Here is a 21856-nt window from a genome sequence, read left to right as displayed (position 1 = left end):
TACCATGTGGAATGTGTATATAAACATATTTACACATCGTATTGCTGTACAACCTACATAAGAACATGTACATGTGAACTGGAGTACTGCATGAAATGTGTAATTAATGTCATTCAAGCTCAGTGTTAATGACATAATGAATAAGTTACTATTAAGCAGGTGTAAGCACAAATATGCAGTAGTAAACATATCTAAGCACCAGTAAGCATGTTTAAATCATTTGCGTGGGGGTACATGTCCATTAACGGGGCAACACTGTTAATGCAGTTGCTGACCTCCGAATCCAGTGTCAAACCGCGTATTTGTGTTAGTCTTGACATGTGTGTGTAAAATATAGAAGTTACAGTTGTTCTCAGTTTGTGTTTACATTTTATCCATTTAACTGATTTACATACAACTGTTAACATTAACATCCAAAGCACATGGCTTGAGGTTGGAGTCGGCGCCAAGCACCCGCATTGAAAGTGTTTGCCCGAAAGCAACATAGTGGAACAAAGGCCTACTATTACAGTAGTCTAGCCATTATAGGGAAAGCAGGCATTGTAGAAAATATTTTCATTATCAAATACACATCCTCAACATCTCTAATTATACTAACTCAGCTTCTTTATGCCGCGAGGATGCGATTACAATCACTAAACAGTGATCGTTTGTTTGTTAGAGTGTCAGGCATGGATTTAGGAAGGCATCGCTGAGCCCGGAAATAACTGTGTTGATGATGTATATATCTGTTGCTAATGTACAAGACTTTTACATAGTTAATCCAAGGTGAAGCCTAATCCTGACAACTTGTGTCTTGTAAGCCCTTCACAGCAAACATATACATAGCAATTTCACTGTCTTTTAATCATCATTTCACAGGCCTCACAGAGGACTGAAACTGTCTGATTACAAATGATCAGCATGACGACGTCTTTGTAAAATGTAAGCACAGGCAGTTACTTCATGTTAGGCATTTCATGCAGTGTACATATCACCATGTCCTGCCTAATTAACAGATGAAAGGAATGTCATGTTATTTGCAAGTATTTCCTTATTACTGATTTCCTGCCTGTGCGACTTACCAGGGCAACACTTTAAATCGATCGTTCCGCTGTAATGCAGTACCTTAACACGTCTGTCAGGCAGACATGTGTAAAATTAGACTAGTCACTTGCTTAAACATTTAATTATTAACACAAGCATTTTATACCGACATGTGCTCAACAGGCATGTTAATGAGCTGCATTACACCTGAATGATTACATTAATAGTGTTGCCCCGATAACGGAAATGTACCCATTCAACAGTATAGCACATGTATTCAGTTACGTAGATGTATGTGTGTTAATGTATATATATATATATATATATATATATATATATATATATCTATATACATACATATGTAGATATAGATTTTAGATATATGTGTGTGTGTATATATATATATATATATATATATATATATATATATATATATATATATAAAATATGGTTTACTATCAAATTGTCGCATCGCGCGCAGCGCGACCGCCGACGCACTACCGCGAACGAAACCACACCGACGCCACGATGTGCTCACGCCGAAAATCCGCCCCCAATCCGTGGTCGCAGTCATGGTGGAGGGGCATGGGCGTCGGTAATGTCGACGTTCCGAGCGATCGATCATTCGCTCTTTCGCAATGGTGGTTTTTGGTTCGTTTTCGCGCCGCCCGGGGTAGTCGCCGTTCGCACGGAGTGCATTCGAACATTTGATAGTAAACCATAAAATATATATATATATATATATATATACACATACAAATATACATACATAGATATAGATTATATATTCCAAGAACAAACCTCGTGACACCAAAGCATTAGAAAAGAATGAAAAGGAAATGAAAGGAAATGAAAACACCTGCAGCTCCTGTATTATGTGCTGGTGTTAATCCCAAGGTAAGTGTGTTTCTGTCTGACACATGGGTTCAGACTGTAGTCTGGGTAATAATAGGGTTGCTGACGTTACTCACCAGGCTTATTGCCAAATGTATGGGTATGTCTCGCCAACCCAGTCACTTGGCTGATTGTGACATATATGGCCACTATATAGGAAACTACAAAACGCGTGCCCCAACACATCCAGTGGCTAGACACTCACAGCCACCAACACATAGGATATGACTGACAAACACACACACCTGCTATACCTCGGAATAGAGCACCTACCTAACTACTTTAACACACTACAGCATTACGCAGTTACCAAATGTGCTACCAAGATTACTGGGTTACAGCAGTCCGAGAGGTGTATTTCTAGGTGGGTGACATCATCAGCCTTGCCAAAGTTGAGTATAGGAATTGTATGGAGTGTGAGTACTCTAAAAAGCATTGTTCTGTCCACTGGCAGATGGACACACACATACTATTGGCATGTCTGGGATTAGAACACCGACCTACCTACTTTATCATACTACAGCATTATGCAGTTACAGAATGTGCTATCGAGATTACAGGGTCACAGCAATCCCAGAGGTGTATTCCTAGGTGGGTGACGTCATCAGCCTTGCCAAAGTTGAGTATAAGAATTGTACGGAGTGTGAGTACTCTAAAAAGCATTGTTCTGTCCACCAGCAGACGAACATAGACACATACACACACACACACACTTGGCATTAGAGCACAGACCTATCTACTTTATCACACTACAGCAGTACTCAGTTACAGAACGCGCTATTGAGATTACTGGGTCAGAGTAATCCCAGAGGTGTATTCCTAGGTGGGTGACATCATCAGCCTTGCCAAAGTTGAGTATAGGAATTGTTTGGAGTGTGAGTACTCTAAAAAGCATTGCTCTGTCCACCGGCAGACGGACACACACAAACACACACTTGGCATGTCTGGGATTAGAACAGCAATCTAACTATTTTATCACACTACAGTATTACGCAGTTACAGAATGGGCTATCAAGATTACTGGGTCACAGCAAACACAGAGGTGTATTCCTAGGTGGGTGACATCATCAGCCTTGCTAAAGTTGAGTATAGGAATTGTACAGAGTGTGAGTACTCTAAAAAGCATTGTTCTGTCCACCGGCAGACGGACATGCGTGCACACACACACACACACACACACACACACACACACACACACACACACACACACAGACACACACACATGCCAGTGATGGGATCAGAACACCTGCCTATCTACAGATCACTATTACAGTACTGCACAGTTACAAGTTGCGCCACAGACATTACACATTCCAAGGCAGTCATCATGACCTTCTAGGAGTGCAGACATCAACAGGGATGCTGACAGTTAAGATGTACATAGCTGTGAACTTGTGTGTTTAACGTAGGAGTCCATCCAGAACAGGAGTATGCCTTTCTGTGGAATGGACGACTACTATCACTATACAGGGTTACAATGGCCATGCTCATACACATAGAAGCACATAACTTACACAAGGTGTCAGTGGGCATGCTCACACACTTAGTAGCACAGGGTTGTTTGGAATGCACTAAGAGTCCAAATACACAAGGTTATACTGGGCATGCTCATACACTTAGTAGCACAGGGCTGTTTGGGATGCACTCTGATTCTAAACACGGAAGGCCACAGTGGCCATGCTCATACTGTTAGACACACAGAACATGTTGTAATGGACTCTGGTATTAGTAGTTGTCTTTGTTAGCAGGAAAGCTGCACTACATGTATCTGACTCTGGTCATCTACACAACATCTGCTGCTGTCCGTCACCTTAGATGTATCAGTCTATACCAAGCACAATACTACAACTCGCAGTGATTTCATGCTACGAATGGCAACTGCTTGACCAATACAATGAGCCAATGTCCTGCTGTAATTACGAGGTTGTCCAGTGTCTGTCAGTCTGGGATGATATGACTGACAGAAGACAAGCTTTTGTCACAGATCACATGCATCCATGATTCAAGGGAGTGGTGATAATACCTCATTAGCATTTGCCCATATAGTGCCATTCCAAGGCAAATGACCTAAACACAGGATAACACCCTGACACCTAGAAGACAATTGCATTGTATGCTTATGCTAACCAGTGCTAGATGTGTTGCTGTCGTAATCACAGCTGCTCACTGTTGAACCTACAGTGGGGAATACTGACATCTGTGCAGTGAGGAACACCTGGCTGAAGGCTCTGTAGTGCACAATAGCACTACCACCATATAACTGAGAACCAGACATGTGGGCCATAACACAGATATGGACCACTCCAGGTAGTGGTGTCCCCACATTCATAATGGCTACTCACATGTACAGACCAGTACTCCAACATAAGTCATCACAGATGAGCCAGGTGCAGGTCACAGTGTCAAAAGATGTATTCTGGGATGTAATCCTCAGACACCACCATGTCCTCAGACCACCAACACACATCCATACATGTGGTATAACATGTAATGGTACAACACCAAGTAACCTTTGACTGGTGGACTGTACCTAGCCCTACAACATCTGTGCAGAGTACCCATGTACTGACACAGTTGCATTATGTGTTATGCAATGCAATGATACCACTGTTTGTAACCAGGTCAGCTGTACCCATTCCAGGGTCCCTCAGATATTGACAACATTAACAGATGACTGTTGCTGTGCACCATTCAGTGTGTATACAGCCTGACATGAAGCTATGATTGTACGAGATGTTTATGTGGGGAGAAGATTGTTTAATCATTTGTGTAGGATATAACCTGGAATGTGGACAGGTCCCATGCAGCCTGTATGTATGGCATTAGAGAGTGCAGCTTGTACCTGCATAGTTGTTATTACAGGGGTTCTGTAGTGTACATGGATATATGAATGTGTACCTGTTGGGGGGGCAGTGTGTTTATGCTATCCAAGACCCTATCTGGCTGAACAGGTGCTATTTCCATAGGTGCAGTACTTCTCATGCCATAGTGCTGTGAAGCACAGCAGGCTTGTTATTGCCATTATGTTTCATGACACAGCTATGGAATCCTCTGTGTTTGGCCTCATAATATGTGGATGAGTAGTTTCACAGTAGCTTTGCGTGGCATTATATGGTGTATCTTCATCTTACTAAGGCTGACCATGGATCACCTTCCACTCATGTGTGTTGACTCTTGCAACAGCTACTACCTTCTGTGGTACAGTTTAAGGCAGGGTACCACTGGTTTGCCTTCATGTTTGTGTTTGTTTGAATCCTGTTTCTGTTTCAATGGTATGATTACTGCACATATGTGAGTGCCTAAATTGCATTTGTGTAGGACCCAGCATTTGCCCATGCATTGTACATCTACATGGGTGCCATGACAGTCACCACTTTGCTCTTAAGGAGCATAACATTGGCTTTGAAGACTGACCATGTTTGGCATACTGTTAGCCCTGTTGGTGTGACTATGGTAATCCAGGTCATTGGTGCTGATGACATCCAACATGCATTGAGCATGTGTTGGTACATGATGAGTCTTCCTGGTTCATAATGGGATAGCTGAGTGGCCATGATTATGGTGTCCTGTCTCACAACTGGTATTCCCCATTACAGCACAATGACAGTTGGGATTTCTGAGGCATGGTGGATGATCTGTCACACGGTGCAATTTGGATTACACTTTAGCACAAAGGTAGTTGCTCAGCATAATGCATCTTACATTGTGCAAGTGCAACTTGCATAGGGGTGTACATATCTCTCAGGAAGTTGGACACACCTGTGGCCCAGGTGTTCCAATAAAGGATGTTGGCCAAGAGGTGAGGTATGTGTTATAACATGGTCATGCAAGGCTGCTCTCCAAACCATTGAACCATATCTCAATCACTGCACAGATATGTTCTCCATGTTTCAGATTGCCATAAGTGAGTCCATATTGAGTACCTAATTTGTATCATTGAGTAGCAAGACCCACAGTTTATTTCTTGGCGGTCCCTGTTGCACCAGTGGACTTGTACTTGAACCTGGCATGATGAAGGCACTATAGGGGAAGCATGAGCCGCTGCCAGTATCCAGATTCTCAGGGGTGACAGGTGCAGGCCTTGTCTGGCAAAGCATCATGGTCTATCAACCATGTTATCCCAGGCAGAGAGATGCTGGATACTCTTTGAATTACACCAGTACATTTCACGATTATGGAATACAATCCTTGTCCCTGTACTGCTGCATCATTCTGGCCACTGGCAGAATGCTACCCAGGACTTGGGACATACCTGCATGGGCTACAAGACCTGACAGTTCCTACACGTGTTTCCATGCAGTCCAGGCTACTGCATTACAGGTCCTGCACAACAACATAGCATATGCCAGAGACATGTGTATAGTTCTAAAGGTGGTTGGAGTGTATGGGTATGTGGCTAATCATGGCAGACAGGCAGCTGACAGTATGTTTGCCCTCATATAGCTTGGTGTGTAACATAGTGCTAGGGTTTGTGTTCACAAATGAGTACTGTTGGCCATGTTTCCGTCCATGTGTTCTGAGGTGTGACACAATTATGCAAACTATGTCATACAGTCTTTGTATTCTGTTGTCTGTCTATTCCAACTTGGGAGGCCTCTTGCTTGGCCAGATACTTAGAGGCCTCTGTGGATGTGTGTGATATCTGGTGGAATGTGTGTGTATGTCCTTACTGTGTTCTGGTAAGGGTATGTGTTGGTTGTGGTGATGAGATGCATGTGTTAACCTACACCTCTTGACTGTCTAGTCCAGTCATGGGTGTAGTATGGACTACCTCCAAGATCACCCCTGTAGCTGCATCCCAGACAATGTGTGGGGTGTGGTGTTAGGTGGGTTTGGCAGTGTACATGGCATAGAGATTGCATTCCCCCAGGATGGCCACATACACAAAGCTGACATTAGTAAACACCAGTAGCTGACTAGTCGACATGCCTGTATGAGCATTCAGTACTACAAGTACCATGTACTGTATTTAGTATACTTACTGCTTATGAAGTTGCTTTAGACAGTGATGCTCACATGTAAATATTTGAGTTATGGACGTGGCAACAATAGCTATTACAGGAACATGGTAGCTACCTTTAGTAGCAATCCCCCTCTGAGGGCCACATCACATCTTGATAGTTGATTACAGATGATGCAGGTGTGAACAGGGCTGTATCCTTGTCTGGGTATATACTCACATACCCAGCAGAACCATGAGTTCTGTTGGGCACAGACACCCACTTCCCACACAGAGTCAAATATCAATAGACTCTGCTGCCACTATTGACATGATCAGGATATAATCAGATAGTGTACGCCATCACCTATGAAGCAGCTATTACACATGGGCAGCAGTTTCCTACATTTTACAATCCTACTGCAGATGTCACACTGGAGTTAAAGATGATATGCACCCTGTTTCATTACCAGTACTGTCAACATATTTACAAACACCTGTTAGTCTGGCAATGAGAGGTTAGGCTACACAAATCTAAACGTTCAACCAGTGTGTCTCTACTGTCAATAACCCCTCTATGTAGGTGTGCACATAGCCATTTGGCACAGCCCTGTAACAAGGGTCAGTAAACATTTGCAGAATATGTACACATGCACAGCTGTCATTGCTTGCAAACAATAGTAGAGAGGTGGATATTAGGCAAGACTCATAAGACAAACCCACCACTGTACATAGCACAAGTAACCAGAAACTGAGGGTATTGCTACTCAATGCCAGAAGTCTAAACCTCAAATTGTACACACTCTCCTCAGTATGGAAAACAGTGATATCTGTGCAGTAATAGATACCCGGTTTAATGCTCCAGATAGCACCCTAGCACCACCAGGCTATAACTCATGCCACACCTTTCAGCCATAGAACCCGGACTAGAAAACAAAAGGCAGGGGTGTATCCATATTCATCAAGGATACTCACACCTCCAGGTTAGTGGCGCAGCACGATGCATCAGAGATCATCCAAGTGCAACTGACAATGGGCAACACTGCAATCCAAATTGTAGCTTGCTACAGATCACCCACCATGACCCAGGACCCACATTCCGCATTTCCAGGGACACTGGGAAATATGCAGGTCCTACCAAACACCCTAATACTGGGTGATTTCAACTACCCAAATATTAACTGGGAGAACTACTCAAGTACTAACTCCCTTGCCCAGTGCTTCCTAGAATTTTTCGACTCAAACACCCTGGAACAACTGGTCTACACTCCCACCAAAGGTAACAACATATTGGACCTGGTCTTCACCAGCATGGGCGACCGGTGTTCCACACCCGACATCAACCCCTCGCCGGTTAGATCAGACCATAGACTAATCACTCTGGATATTCACATTCTGCCCACAACCCCAAACAAGGAAACCACCATGAAAATCTTTTCCAAAGCAGACTTCACATTGCTTATGCCCGAGGTGGAACGGTTAACAGCCCCCACACCAATGGACAATGCTGTCCAAGATGCTGAAACCTATACAAAGGCACTCTATGATCATCTGCAGGAATGCATGGATCGTGCTATCCCAAGTCAAACTTAGACACACTCCTCCAAGAACAGGAAACCAGTCTGGTGGACCCCTGCCATACACAGGCTATACAAAAGTAGGAGGTAACTAGTACAGATAAGAGCAAAATCCCTAGAAGGACAGACATCCCTGATCAGTATCAGCAAGAAACTATGATCCCTCATGAAATCATCCAAGGCTAACTTCAAAAGACAATTTCCCAAGGACCCTACCGACAACCACAAAACGTTCTTTAGCTATGTCAAGAACCTAAGTGGGAACTCTCAGATCTGCTCAGAGTTGGTGCAGACTGGCACAAAATACACTGAACCGACTGATATTGCTAACATTTTGGCAGACAGATTCAGTGCAAACGTCATACCCCTCTCAACCCCTAAATGGCCTTTAACCATACCAGAAGAATGTATGGCCCCGGCAATCACCGACACACAGGATAAAACAGCTCTATCCAAAGCCACAAATACAGCCTCAATGGGACCGGACAGTGTCCCAGGCTGTGTCTTACATGAGCTCCAAATGAACTAACCCCTCACCTAAACACACTGTTCAAACACAGACTCTCTACAGGCTACATACCCACAGAGTGGTGCACAGCAACAGTTATCCCCCTCCACAAAGGTGGTGCCACAACGGACCCTGGGAACTATTGCCCTATAAGCCTGACTAGCCTGGTCTGCAAGGATATGGAGCGCATCATCATGGAACTCATTAACAGAGACAGTGGGAACCTCCAGACACTTGAACCAACCCAGGTCTGCTTGATTGAGTGCAGATCATGCCTACTGAACCTGTTTGACATCTTACAGTCACCTAGACTTTAGGTGTGGGGTGTGGTAGTTCACACATACTACCTGGACCTCGCCAAGGATTATGACACCATTCCCCACTCAAATATTCTTTATAAACTCACCAGCCAGTACATACACCCATACATCACAGGTTGGGTTGCCAACAGGCTTACACACAGAACCCACATGGTAAGCCTAGCAGCCTCCAGGTCCAACTCTTAATCAGTCACAACTGGTGTCCCACAGGACTCAATCCTGGGATCCCTACTGTTTTCCATATACTTCTTAGAGGTACAGGCAAACACAGGTGGACTACAGCAGACTGTGTTTGGTGATTACTGCAAACTGGGAGCCATAATTGACAGTCCAGCTGTCACAGACGTCCTTCAAGGAGCCTCACATAGACCAACACAGGGTGTCACAGTCATGGCCTCCAGCTAAAGGCCACGAACTGCATGGTCATTTCATGTTAGGTAAACTAAACACCCACATATTAACACATGAGTGGCAGCCACTTTAATACAGACGAGGTAATGGGTATGTGAGGACTACATTAGATAGTGATCTCTCCTTTGACAATCTTATCTCCAAAGTAATTAGGCCATCCTTCTATGTAGGCCATCTGATTACATAAGGGATCGCATCTAGACATACTGAGGTTACTGTGCCCCTTTACCCATCACTCATCAATCCCATCATCGAGTATGATAATCCATTTGAGATGTACCTCAGAAGACACATCCAACAGCTGGAGGGTCCACGAACATACCTCACCAAAGCATTACTGGCCCCAGGCATGTGTCCTATGCTGCCAGATTGCATGAACTCTTGCATTACTCAGTGGCATCTCATTTACTCATAGATGATCTTTGCTGCCCAACAAAGCCATGTCCAAGTCAGGCTTAATGGATATGCTACACCTATGGGAATCCATGTCACAGTGAGCCACACATTGCAATGAGCTAAACCTTGCCACAACCATAACTGGAAGATGCTGGAGTGACATATTCCTGTCACAGGTACTCCCCATGCTTTGGAACTACATCCCTGATTACATTATATGGAGCCCCTCAATAGCACTCCAGGGAAACCTTGCAGAGTGGATGGGAAACAGTGGGTACACCCCAGGGATCCTGCAATTGGCTCTGCTCCACAGAGGGACAGTTAGTTAATCAATGGGGCGGTGACAGCTGACAGATTTTGGCTAGGCATATGAATGGCCTCGGGCAGTTAGCCAAGTACCTACCTGTGTACCTATGAACCTATACATACAGTATCAGCACATGCTGATAGCTTAATTTACTGTTCAGGTGTTGACGTACATTGTGCCAATAGCGATTGTGTGTGCAATAGTTGAGGGCTGCCTATGTAGGATGCAAACAGTAGACCACCTATACATGACAATTTACAGGTGGTCTTGTGTGTGTGCCATCCATGTTTAACTGTGTGTGCAGGTGGAGAAGGGTGTCAGTCCATAGGTGCCTACACTGTCAGTGTGTGTGCTATACGTTCCCTCTTTGCCAAGGCATGGGCATACTGGGCACATCTCCATCTGCCTACTGGGGCTGGCTCAGGGTGTTCATGGTCTGAGTACCTCTGTGCCTGTGGGGCCCTTGGCAATGGTGGTGGACTGTGAGGGCCTTCACTATTCTGTCCCTGCTGCAGCTGTTTCCACAGGATCATATTGTGTAGCATGGCACATACTATGAAGATGTGGGCACACGTGCCTGGAGAGTACTGCAAGGCTCCACCAGATATGTCCAAGCAAGGAAACTGTGATTTCAGCATCCCAAACACATGCTCTATGATGATTCTGGTTTGTGCGTGTGCCTCATTATGGCATTCTTGCATGGGTGTGTGTGCATTTCTGATGGGAGTCATCATCCACAGTTCCAGTGCATAGCCAGCATCCCCCACCAGGTGGCCATATGGGGTGTCCCCCCTGGCAAATACCTGATACAGCTGTGAGGCATGCCAGATGTGGGAGTCATGATAGCTTCCAGGGCTGCCAGCACACACATCCATGATAATGCACTGGGCATTGCATACAACCTGGCAGTTGATGGAGTGGTATCCCTTGTGGTTTATGTAGCACCTACCCTGCTTACCGGGTGGTGATTTGATGTGTATGTGTGTGCAGTCTGTTGCACCCAGTACCTCCAGGTATTCTGCCACAAGGTGGAAGAGATGCATATTGCTGGCCAACTTATCCTGCATTCGGGGAAAGTATATGTGCTCATTGGCATGTGGTAACATGGCATCTAGGAACTGATGGAGTACCCTGGATGCTGATGCCTGTGAGACCCCCAGGATATACCCAGTTGGCTTTTGAAAGTTACCTGTGGCTAGTATTCTCAAGCTTACACATACCTTCGTGTCCACTGGGATGGGTTCCCCTCTGTTATTTCTGGTTCTGAGGTGTGGCCGGCACAGCTCAACAAGTTGCTGTATGGTGTCCCTGTCCACCCTGTAATGCTCTACTATCTCCAGATCATTTTGCCCCTGGTGGGTTACCCTGGGTCTGAACACTCTTCTCCTCCTCCGGTGCCTGAGGTGGTTGTCAGAATCATCCTCCACACCACCTTCAGTCTCCAACACATGCTGGTGAATCAAAGCTATGGCAGCCCCTAACATGTACATTTTAAAAGTTCCCCGTCTGTTTACACCAATGGTGCAGAGTGTATGGGAATACACAAGTGTGTCTGAGGTGCTTTCACACTTTATACTATTGTGCTATGGATGCTGCTGATGTCACTGGGTGTGTATGTGCAATTCCAGCTGCAGGGTATATTAATTATGGGTTTTACAGCAAGTACTGCAATTTTGTGGGCTTTGGTGTTGAATTATGCTTGCCTGCCGTGATTTATCTGTTGCCCTTTAATTCACTTTTCAACCCGAATCCCCTCCCATTGACAGGCATGCATCCAGCTGCCGGCATTCTTGTTTTGTACTTTCGCTACCCAGGAATGTGTTGTGAAATGTGTTATGTAGCTGAACTCCTGCAACTGTGCTTTGTTCTGCTGTGACAGTTCTGTTTTCTTTGCAGTACGGTACCTCCCCTTTCCTGTTCTGCAGGTAGCTGCTAGCAGCCTTGTTAGCTGTTGTCAATGGCCCACTATGGGTTCCTAGGTGTTAATTACTCATTTGTTCTCCTATTTCCATGCTGCAGCATTTCCTTATCTTTTTCCCATATCCTTCCTGTTTCCGATCTGATGCAAACCGTGCACAGCTGTTTACTGGGTTTACAGCGCGTTTTCATCCACATTCACATGCACATTCAGTTACCTTGTATGCTCTCAGCTTAGCAAAGCTATGGCTACTTCAACACACCCCTATCCTGCAGCTTTGCTTAGCAACAGCCAAACTGGGTTAGCAATGCTCCAATGTGCTTACAGCAATAGCAACACACCCCTCTCTTGATGTCATTTTTATCTCAAGGGCTTACCTCGGTGTTATAACGCTACACTGTTTTGTGCATCCTTACACCAGCGGAAAATCTGCAATTCACTATTACTCCTCTCATTTGAATGGCATTGCCTACTAATTCTTAGCTACTGCGCATAACACTGTCACTGCCCCTTAGCCACCATTGCGCAATGAGTATGGTGTAGCATGCCTGCCATTGACTATTATGGGGAAATTCTGATATGTGTTACATTACAGTTTTATTCTATATTTTTATATATTCCTTACAATCCCATTTGCACACCGATGCCCTGCGTTTTAACTTTACGTTAGTGTGGGCATAATATTAAATGTTCTTTTTCATATTTTGTGCATGTTGTTTTATGCCAGTGGCTAAATATTTAGCCACTGGCATATATTAACAGTATAATACATGTGTTTGGTCCGCTGTCATGGCTCCAATTTTATGTTTGAAAAATGTAAACCTTTTTTTCGGTTTACATTTCTGCATGCTTGCACTACGCCTGCACCACTTCCTGAATCACTATATATACCTTCATTTGCATGCTACACTGCTGCACATGAAGTGATTAGCATACAGGCACCGAGAGCTGTGCGGGGATAGCGTACGCAGGTAGTGCACGTGGAAACAGCTCATACCTGACTTGCTCGGCGGCCATATTTGGTGTTAGATCACAGACGCTACACCTGCACCTGGTGCAAGCTTCATGAATCCCAGGGAATGGTGTTCTCCTGCCAAAACAGACAGAGGAATAGAATGAGATGAGGAGTAGTAATGAGCAGGAGGGAAAATTAAGGGCATGGAGAGAGAGTTATTATTAGAAAGAAGAGAATGTTTTGGAAGGACATGACAGAGGAAAATACATAGTAGTAAGTGTTGGCTGAAGAGGTAGAACAGTATACATTAGTAGTAGGGTATCATTCAAGTGCTTCTTTTGATGTTGGGCCTTTACTACCTGCTAAGATATGGAGGTGTTAGTAAATTTAGAGTGAGAAAGGCGTAGTCATAGTGAGTAGGTGGCCATGCATCTGTTTTGAGGGATGTGCGTGTATAGTTCCAGGTGTCAGATAGATATTTTCTTATACTGGTCTTGAAACTGGAAAGGTTGCTAGTATGTTTAAGGGATAAGGGGATCAAGTTTCAGGAATGGGCTACATAGCTGGGAAAGAGTGAGGTTCTTGCTGACAAGTGTGATTTGTAGGTAGTTAGGAGCATTTTGTTTCCAGATTGAAGTAGCCTAGCAGGGGTGAATGTGTGCTATAAGTCTAGAAGGGCTTTGCTTTGTTCTGGTTTGTATATTAGTTTGTGGACTAGGAGTAGTTGCGTAAGTGAGTTGCTTGGGTAATTCAAGCCAATCAAGTTGTTTTAGGGCTAAACAGTGGTGTGTTCTGTTTGATGAGTTATTGGCAAATTTTGCTATTTTATTGTAGCACTAGTTTAGTTTATTTTCTAACACCTTTATTGAATTATCACTTGTGACATAGGCAAATTTACATTTATACAGAAGTAATCAAACTGTATTAAGTTCAGTTACAAACATTATACTTCACATATATTGCTATATATCATATAACCTAAACAACATTACATAAATTATTCAGCTCCTGACCCCTTTTTTTTAAACAAGAAACATATTTATTAAACCATCACTTACGACATAAGCAATCATACATTTGTATTAATGAAAACAAACCATACTGATACAATTCTACTTGCAAGCATTTTACATCACAAACCATACTGACACACTCCCAGTTGCAAACATTATACATTACTTATAATCTACCCACTCATTTTCAGTCAGACATTACATAGCTCATTTATGTCCTGCCTTCTTCCTCTCCTGTATGTATTGTTCCCACAATTCCCATTTTCCTATGTAGTTTGCTTCTACCCTTTTCTAAATATCTCAATTCCAGTTGTTTTATCTCTGTAATATATTCAGTACTTCTAATATAGTTTGCTTAGATTTTGATTTCCATTTTCTAGTAATTGCTTTTCTGGCAGCCACCATAATTACACACAGCAAGGCCTTACTATGTTTAGGCAATTCTCTATCATAGCTCAGAAAAATCATTTCTTTCATCACACAAGCCCACCCACCCAGTATCTCCAACAGTGCATCCCGCAGGGAATCCTTAAAGTCCACCAACCCACTGCACTCCCAGAAAATATGTTCCAAATTACCTCTTTCTTCCCTGTCACACCTCCAACATTTGCTGTCTATCGGAGGGAAAATTTTCAGGAGTCTACTTGGAGTATAAAAATATCTATGTAACAGTGACGTCCCACCACTGGCTCAGTAATCAAGGAACCTCAATCCTCACGTGCCTGGAGAGCAACAGTGAGAGATGTACACTGGGAGGATGACAGATACACACACAGTATATCCAGATGCAGCTATCTGCATCAAGTGCAATTTCCCTTAAGAGCACACAGAGACCACAGTCAGTCTGGGTCTGGTTTCTCCCTCTTTCTCTAGATCCCCAATAAGACTCCCCACTGGCACAGCTATAGGGTTGAGATCTCAGCTGAGTGGCCAAGCCAAGACCTCCAGCACCATCTCTGTCCAGCCAGTACTTCATGTCCCTGCCCAAGTAGCTGGCACACACACACTTTGAGGTTTGATTTACACACACACACATACACACACACACACACACACACACACACACACACACACACACACACACACACACACACACACACACACACACACACCTGAAAAAGGCTGGCACAGGTTTACTAGCTATGCCCCCTTCTGCCCAAACTATAAGGTAGTTATCACTGCCACCAGCCACGTCCTTATCAGTTACTTTAAGGCCTTTAACAAACAGTGTCCAATCTTAATGTGTAATGTTACTATCAATACAAATGGTACTTTGACCAAGAGCAAGGCTATTAGGAGTGGTTCACAGTGTCACCAAATAAATATGCAAGTACTCCCAAAACTTAAATATGTCTCACAAATATCCACCACAATGAAAGGTTTAAATATATTTAATAATAAATAATAAAAGAACAAGAAAATACTCAGTATATGATCACAGTAACATCAGAGTTCAAAATCACAGGAAATATTTAAAACAACATTGTCTAAAATATATAAAGAAAACATCTAAAGTATACTTCACTATATTCCTGACTGAATCTATGAGAATTACTACACCCTAGTTAACTTAATTACAGAGCAAGCAAGGCAGATGTGGTGAGAGGGTCTTCTAGCTGATATTGTCAGGTTAAAGAAAAATACAGAATACTCAGTCTCCCTCTCAGAGACTTCCTAAATTAATATCCCAAATATTAATGCTGGGATACTTGCAGAATGACATAATTTCTTGTCATCTGACTTCAGTTCCTAGGCTCAAAACAACCATTGATGCCAGCTGGTAGCATTTAGCATCTGCCTGTAAACATATATAAACAAGGGCTTTTCTTAGATCTAAGGCAGATCCTGGAAGTCATAAAACAATAAATACTTCCAAGACAATACAAAAAACTTCTAGTTCTAGACACTGTGTCTGTTACTGCACTGAAACTTAAAGATAACATCCTTTTATTACGTGATCATAAAGTAATTACAATTGTCAGTTATTTTTCTGAAATTAACCTCATGTGTTCCAGTTTCCATTCTTAAAATATATACATCTAAACAGTTAAAATAGTGCATATACATTTCTGTTCTAATCCAGCAGGGTACGCTGTGGTCACGCCTCTAAGTTCAGTACTTTACAAAATATCTCTTCAGCACATATGTCTGTACAAACCATCTTATATGACATAAAGTTCTAATACATTTGTAACACAAGCATAGGAATCATGCTGATATTCACAAATGACATATAATTATTTACAAAACTCCAGATAGCTGAGCTGGCAGTATCTCCTTTTGTGTCATTTCTCCCCCCCACCCACCCAAAGACTGAAGAAAGTTTTTCAGGGGACCATTGAGAAACATTGCTTGAGAGGGTTGAGCCTATCTGGGAATACCTTACCCCAGTCTCTGCCTTGAGATTCCAGCTGCCTTGCATTGCTGACCCCGGTACAGTGCTGCACTAGCCTATCATATGCCTGCAATCCTAGGCTCCACCATAGTAATTTGGGATTTGGCTGGCTGGCTCCCTATAACCTTAGATCCCCCTCAGACTCTTCCTGCCTCTTACTGAAAATACTTAGCACAAGGGCCTCCCTATCATGGTAAGGTTTCATCATTAACATGGTACAGTTTGTGCCCCTGCCTCCTGCCTAGCAGTTCTGCCATGTAGTTATCACTGACCTTCCTTACCACATTGAAGGCTCCCTCCCAAGCTGCCTGCAGCTTGCTGTGTCTGACAGGAATGAGAACCATTACCTGCTGCCCCACAGCATACTCTCTAGTTTGAGCATTCCTGTCATACCAGACCTTTTTCTGCTGTTGGGCTTCTGCCAGGTTCTCTTGGGCCAAGCCCATGAGTTCCCTGAGCCTCATCCTGAGATTTAGGACATATGCCACAACAGACTCCTTGTGGGATTCACACTCACCCTCCCACTCATCATGAATTAAATATAGAGGTCCCCTCACCCTATGCCCATACAACAACTCAAAGAGTGAAAAAACTATGGATTCATGTGGCAACTCTCTGTAAGCAAACAACAGATGGGGCAAATATTTTTCCCACTCCCTCTTAAACTGGCCTGCAAATGCCTGTAGCATGGTCTTGGGTGTACAGTTTAACCTCTCAAACAGACCATTAGTCTTGGGATGGTAGGGGATGGTCCTCAGGTGCTTCAACCCACAGTGCTTCTACAGACAAGCCAGCAGGTCTGACATGAAACTGGCACCTCTGTCAGTCAGTATTTCTTTTGGGAAACCTACCCTGCTGAAAATCTCTAACAAAGCATTTGTCACCTTTTCTGCCTCAATGGATGACAGGGCCACCGCTTCAGGGTATCTGGTAGCATAACCTACTACCACTAGGATATACTTTTTTCCCTGTAGATCTTGGAGTACTCAGAGGCCCCACAATATCCATATTTACCCTCTGAAATGGCTCCTCAATCACAGGAAAAAGCATCAAAGGAGCCTTGACCTTGTCTCCTGCCTTGCCTACCTTTTGGCACTGGTCAGAGGTCCTGCAGTGCCCTGTCACATCTCTGGAAATCCCAGGCCAATAAAAGTTCTACATAATACATCTCTTTGTATGATTTATGCCTATATGACCTGCAAAGGGAATACCATGGGCTATGGCTAGAAGTGCCAGACAGTAGGCTCTGGGCAGTACCAACTGCTGTATTCTTTCACCCTCTAGCCCTCCCTCAGGAGTCCACTCTGTATACAGTAACCCTTTGTCCCAGTATACAGCTTTCCCCTTCCCTTGAAAATAAGGTGCCTTCCTGGCTACCTTCCCTCAGGCCTTGTAATGTAGGGTCTGAGAGCTGAGTCTGTCTCAACTCTCTCTTTGTAACCCTTCCCAACTCCCCTGCCACAGAAAATCTAGTATTCTCTGACAGCGGTTTCTCACTGTCAGCCTGGGTACTACTACTCACCTCTGCCCTTGCAGTCACTCTATCCAAGGGAACATCAGTACTCACAAGCAGCTGTGGCTCACCTTCAGTCTCACTGCTACAGGATAGCTCCCTCTCTGAAGTAACCCCCACACCAGTCCTGGCTTCAAGTCTTTGGTCTGTCTTGGTCTCCCCCAGGCTACCAGACCCATATGCTTGTGTCCAAGTATGACTGCATGTAACTGCATGCACACAAGGTACTGCATTATCAAAATCATTCCCTATCAGGACATCAGCAGGGATATCCTCAAACACACCTACTTGCTTGCTTTCATTTTCACCCTCCTAGTCAAGGTGAACCCTAACCACAGGTATTCGGAATGGGGTCCCTCCTAAAGCTCTGACTGGAGTAGACTGCCCAAGCATGTAGTGCTCCTCTTTAACCAATGCAGGCTTCACAATGATTAGGTCAGAGGCTTTCTCTCTCTTAGCAGTGGCCTGTTTCCCATCTACTAAGATAGAATACAACCTCTTGTGGTTGTTTGGTACCCTTATTGTCTCCAGACAACTTACTGCTGGCATTCTGTCATTCCCATTTACTGCCTCTCTACCTTTTGTTCTCCACCTTGACTCCGTGGACATCTATATGCTACATGGCCCCACTGGTTGCATTTAAAATATTTAACCCTTCGCCATGGCCATGTACCTGGACTAGTGGCTTCTCCTGCTACTGGCAGACTATGTTTGGGTAGTTTAGGCTGCTCACCACAGGTTCTCTTAGACCCATGAGCAGCACTGGGTATCCCTTTCCTGTGCAGTGATGCCCTGCTTGCTAGGTATAGGTCTCCCTTTTTCCCCAACTCATCTGCTGTGTTACATTGCCTATCTGCTAACCAGATTTTCATGTCCTCAGGCAAAGTTTAAGTGCTTGTTCCCTTACCAAAAGACCTGCAAGCCCTTCAAAAGTGGTGAACTGACACCCACTCACCCACCTATGAAAGTAAGTGCTTAGTTCGGCAATATTTCACACACCCTTAAATCTGCCTTGCATGTATGCTCACAAAACGTTTTGCTATATGCTTCAGGTATTAACTTAAAATGCTCTAATAGACAATTTTTAACAGTATTATAATTTAAGCAATCAGTATCAGACAATTTAGAAATAACAGTTACAGCTTTACCATGGAGTAAGGGGATCAGGAACCGTACCCAGAGCCCTTGGTCAACATTATACTGATTACATACCCTTTCAAACATATTAATATAACTGTGAAAATTATCACCCTCTGTAAATTGTGGAAGAATTTACTGTCCTTTGTTGCTTCTGGGGTTTGGTTATTCCCTTCCCAATTACCTCCATAACCCTGGTGAAGAGTCAGCATATCCTTTTCATGTTGCCTCCGCCTCTTATTCTCCTCAGATTCCAGACATCTCAGTTTCTCATTTTCTTCGGCCTCCAGACATCTCAGTTACTCTGCTGATTCTATTTCCAAATGTTTGGCCTCCAGTACATGTCTCTTTAATTGCAGATGGATTTTTAAATCCCCTGCAGAAAGGTTGAACTGCCCATTTTCTGGGAGTTGTACATTCCCAAGCCCAGTCTGATTGTCCACCTGGTTGCTAGTTTGTGATGCAGCTGTGACAAAGGTTGCAATCATTTCTGCTTTAGTCAGGTTGGCATGCAACAGTTCTTTGTCTTGGCACATCTCAGCCAATTGGCTCTTTGTCAGCTTGTCATATTCCTCCGCTAATATCCTTGCCTGTTTTCCTTGACTAAGCTAACAAAAAATAAATAAAACTATTGTGATGTGAAACTCTGAATGTTCACTGTGTGGCTGAGTGAGAGTACAAACACCTTCCTTAGTGACCACTGTTTACAGGCTACAGGAATTCAATAGCCACATCACTAAATCCCAATATGTGGATATCCCACCACTTCCAACCAATATATGTGATGTGGATATCCCACCACTGCCAACAAATATATGTGATGTGGATATCCCACCACTGCCCACCAATATATGTGATGCCCCACCACTGGCCCAGTAATCAAGGAGCCTCATTCCTCACCACTGGCAACAGTGGGAGATGTACATTGGGAGGATGACAGGTATACACACAGTATTTCCAGATGCAGCTCTCTGCTTCAAGTCCAATTTCCCTTAAGAGCACACAGCGATCACAGTCAGTCTGAGCCTGGTTTCTCCCTCTCTCTCCAGATCCCCAATAAGACTCCTCACTGGCACAGCTATAGGGTTGAGATCTCAGCTGAGTGGCTAAGCCAAAACCTCTAGCACCCTCTCTGTCCAACGAGTGTTCTGTGTCCCTGCTCAAGTAGCTCACACACACACACACACACACACACACTTGCACCTGGTAAAGGCTGGCACAGGTTTACCAGCTATGCCCCCTTCTACCCAGACTATAAGGGAGCTATCACTGCCACCAGCCATGTCCTCATCAGCTACTTTAAAGCCCTTAACAAAGGGTGTCCAATTTTACAGTGAAATGTTACTATCAATGCAAATGGTAGTTTGACCAAGAGCAAGGCTATTAGGAGTGGCCCACAGTGTCACCAAATAAATATGCAAGTACTCCCAAAACTTAAATATGTCTCACAAATATCTGCCACAATGAAAGGTTTAAATATATTTAACAATAAATAATAAAAGAACAAAAAAAATACTCAATATACGATCACAGTAACATCAGAGTTCAAAATCACAGGAAATAATAAAAAAAAAAACATTGCAGGACAGTCTCAAATAAATAGAGACAACATATGAACTATACTTCACTCTTTTCCTGACTGAATCTAATAGAATTACTACCCCCTAGTTAACTTACTTACAGAACAAGTAAGGCAGATGTGGTAAGTGGGTCTATCAGCTGATGTTGTCAGGTCAAAGAAAAATACAGAATACTCAGTCTCTCTCTCAGAGACTTCCCAAATTAATATCCCAAATATTACTGCTGAGATACTTGCAAAATGACATAATTTCTTGTCGTCTGGCTTCAGTTCACAGGCTCAAAACAACCATTGATGCCAGCTGGTAGCATTTAGTATCTACCTGTAAAAATACATAAACAAGGGCTTTTTTTAGATCTAAGGCAGATCCTGGAAATCATAAAACAATAAACACTTCCAAGACAATACAAAAAACATCTAGTTCTAGACATTGTGTCTGTTACTGCACTTTAACTGAACGATAACATTTTATTACGTGGTCATAAAGTAATTTAATTTTCAACTATTTTTCTGAAATTAACTTCCTGTGTTCCAGTTTCCATTGTTAAAATATATACATCTAAACAGTCACAATAGTGTATATACAGTGTATATACATTTCTGTTCTAATCCAGCAGTATACACTGTGGTCACACCTCTAAGTTCAGTACTTCACAAAATATCTCTTCAGCATAAGTCTGTACAAACTATCTTATATTACATAACATTCTAATACATTTGTAACACAAGCACAGGAATCATGCTGATATTCACAAATGACATATAATTATCTACAAAATTCCAGATAGCTGAGCTGGCAGTATCTCCTTTCTTGACGCTAACCAATAAATTCTTGGCCTCTTCCCACTCTATTACCTTTCCCCCTCTAGTTATTTGCTCCCAATACCTTGATTCCATTCCCCGTTTTCTCCAATAAATTCCAGCCCCTCTTGCCTATTGTCTATATCCCTAATTGCAGTCATCCCTAT

This window comes from Protopterus annectens, chromosome 2.part2 (assembly GCF_019279795.1).
Source record: "Protopterus annectens isolate FY-2018-M chromosome 2.part2, PAN1.0, whole genome shotgun sequence".
In the NCBI taxonomy this organism is placed as follows: domain Eukaryota; kingdom Metazoa; phylum Chordata; order Ceratodontiformes; family Protopteridae; genus Protopterus; species Protopterus annectens.
Note: the sequence above shows the minus strand (reverse complement) of the source record.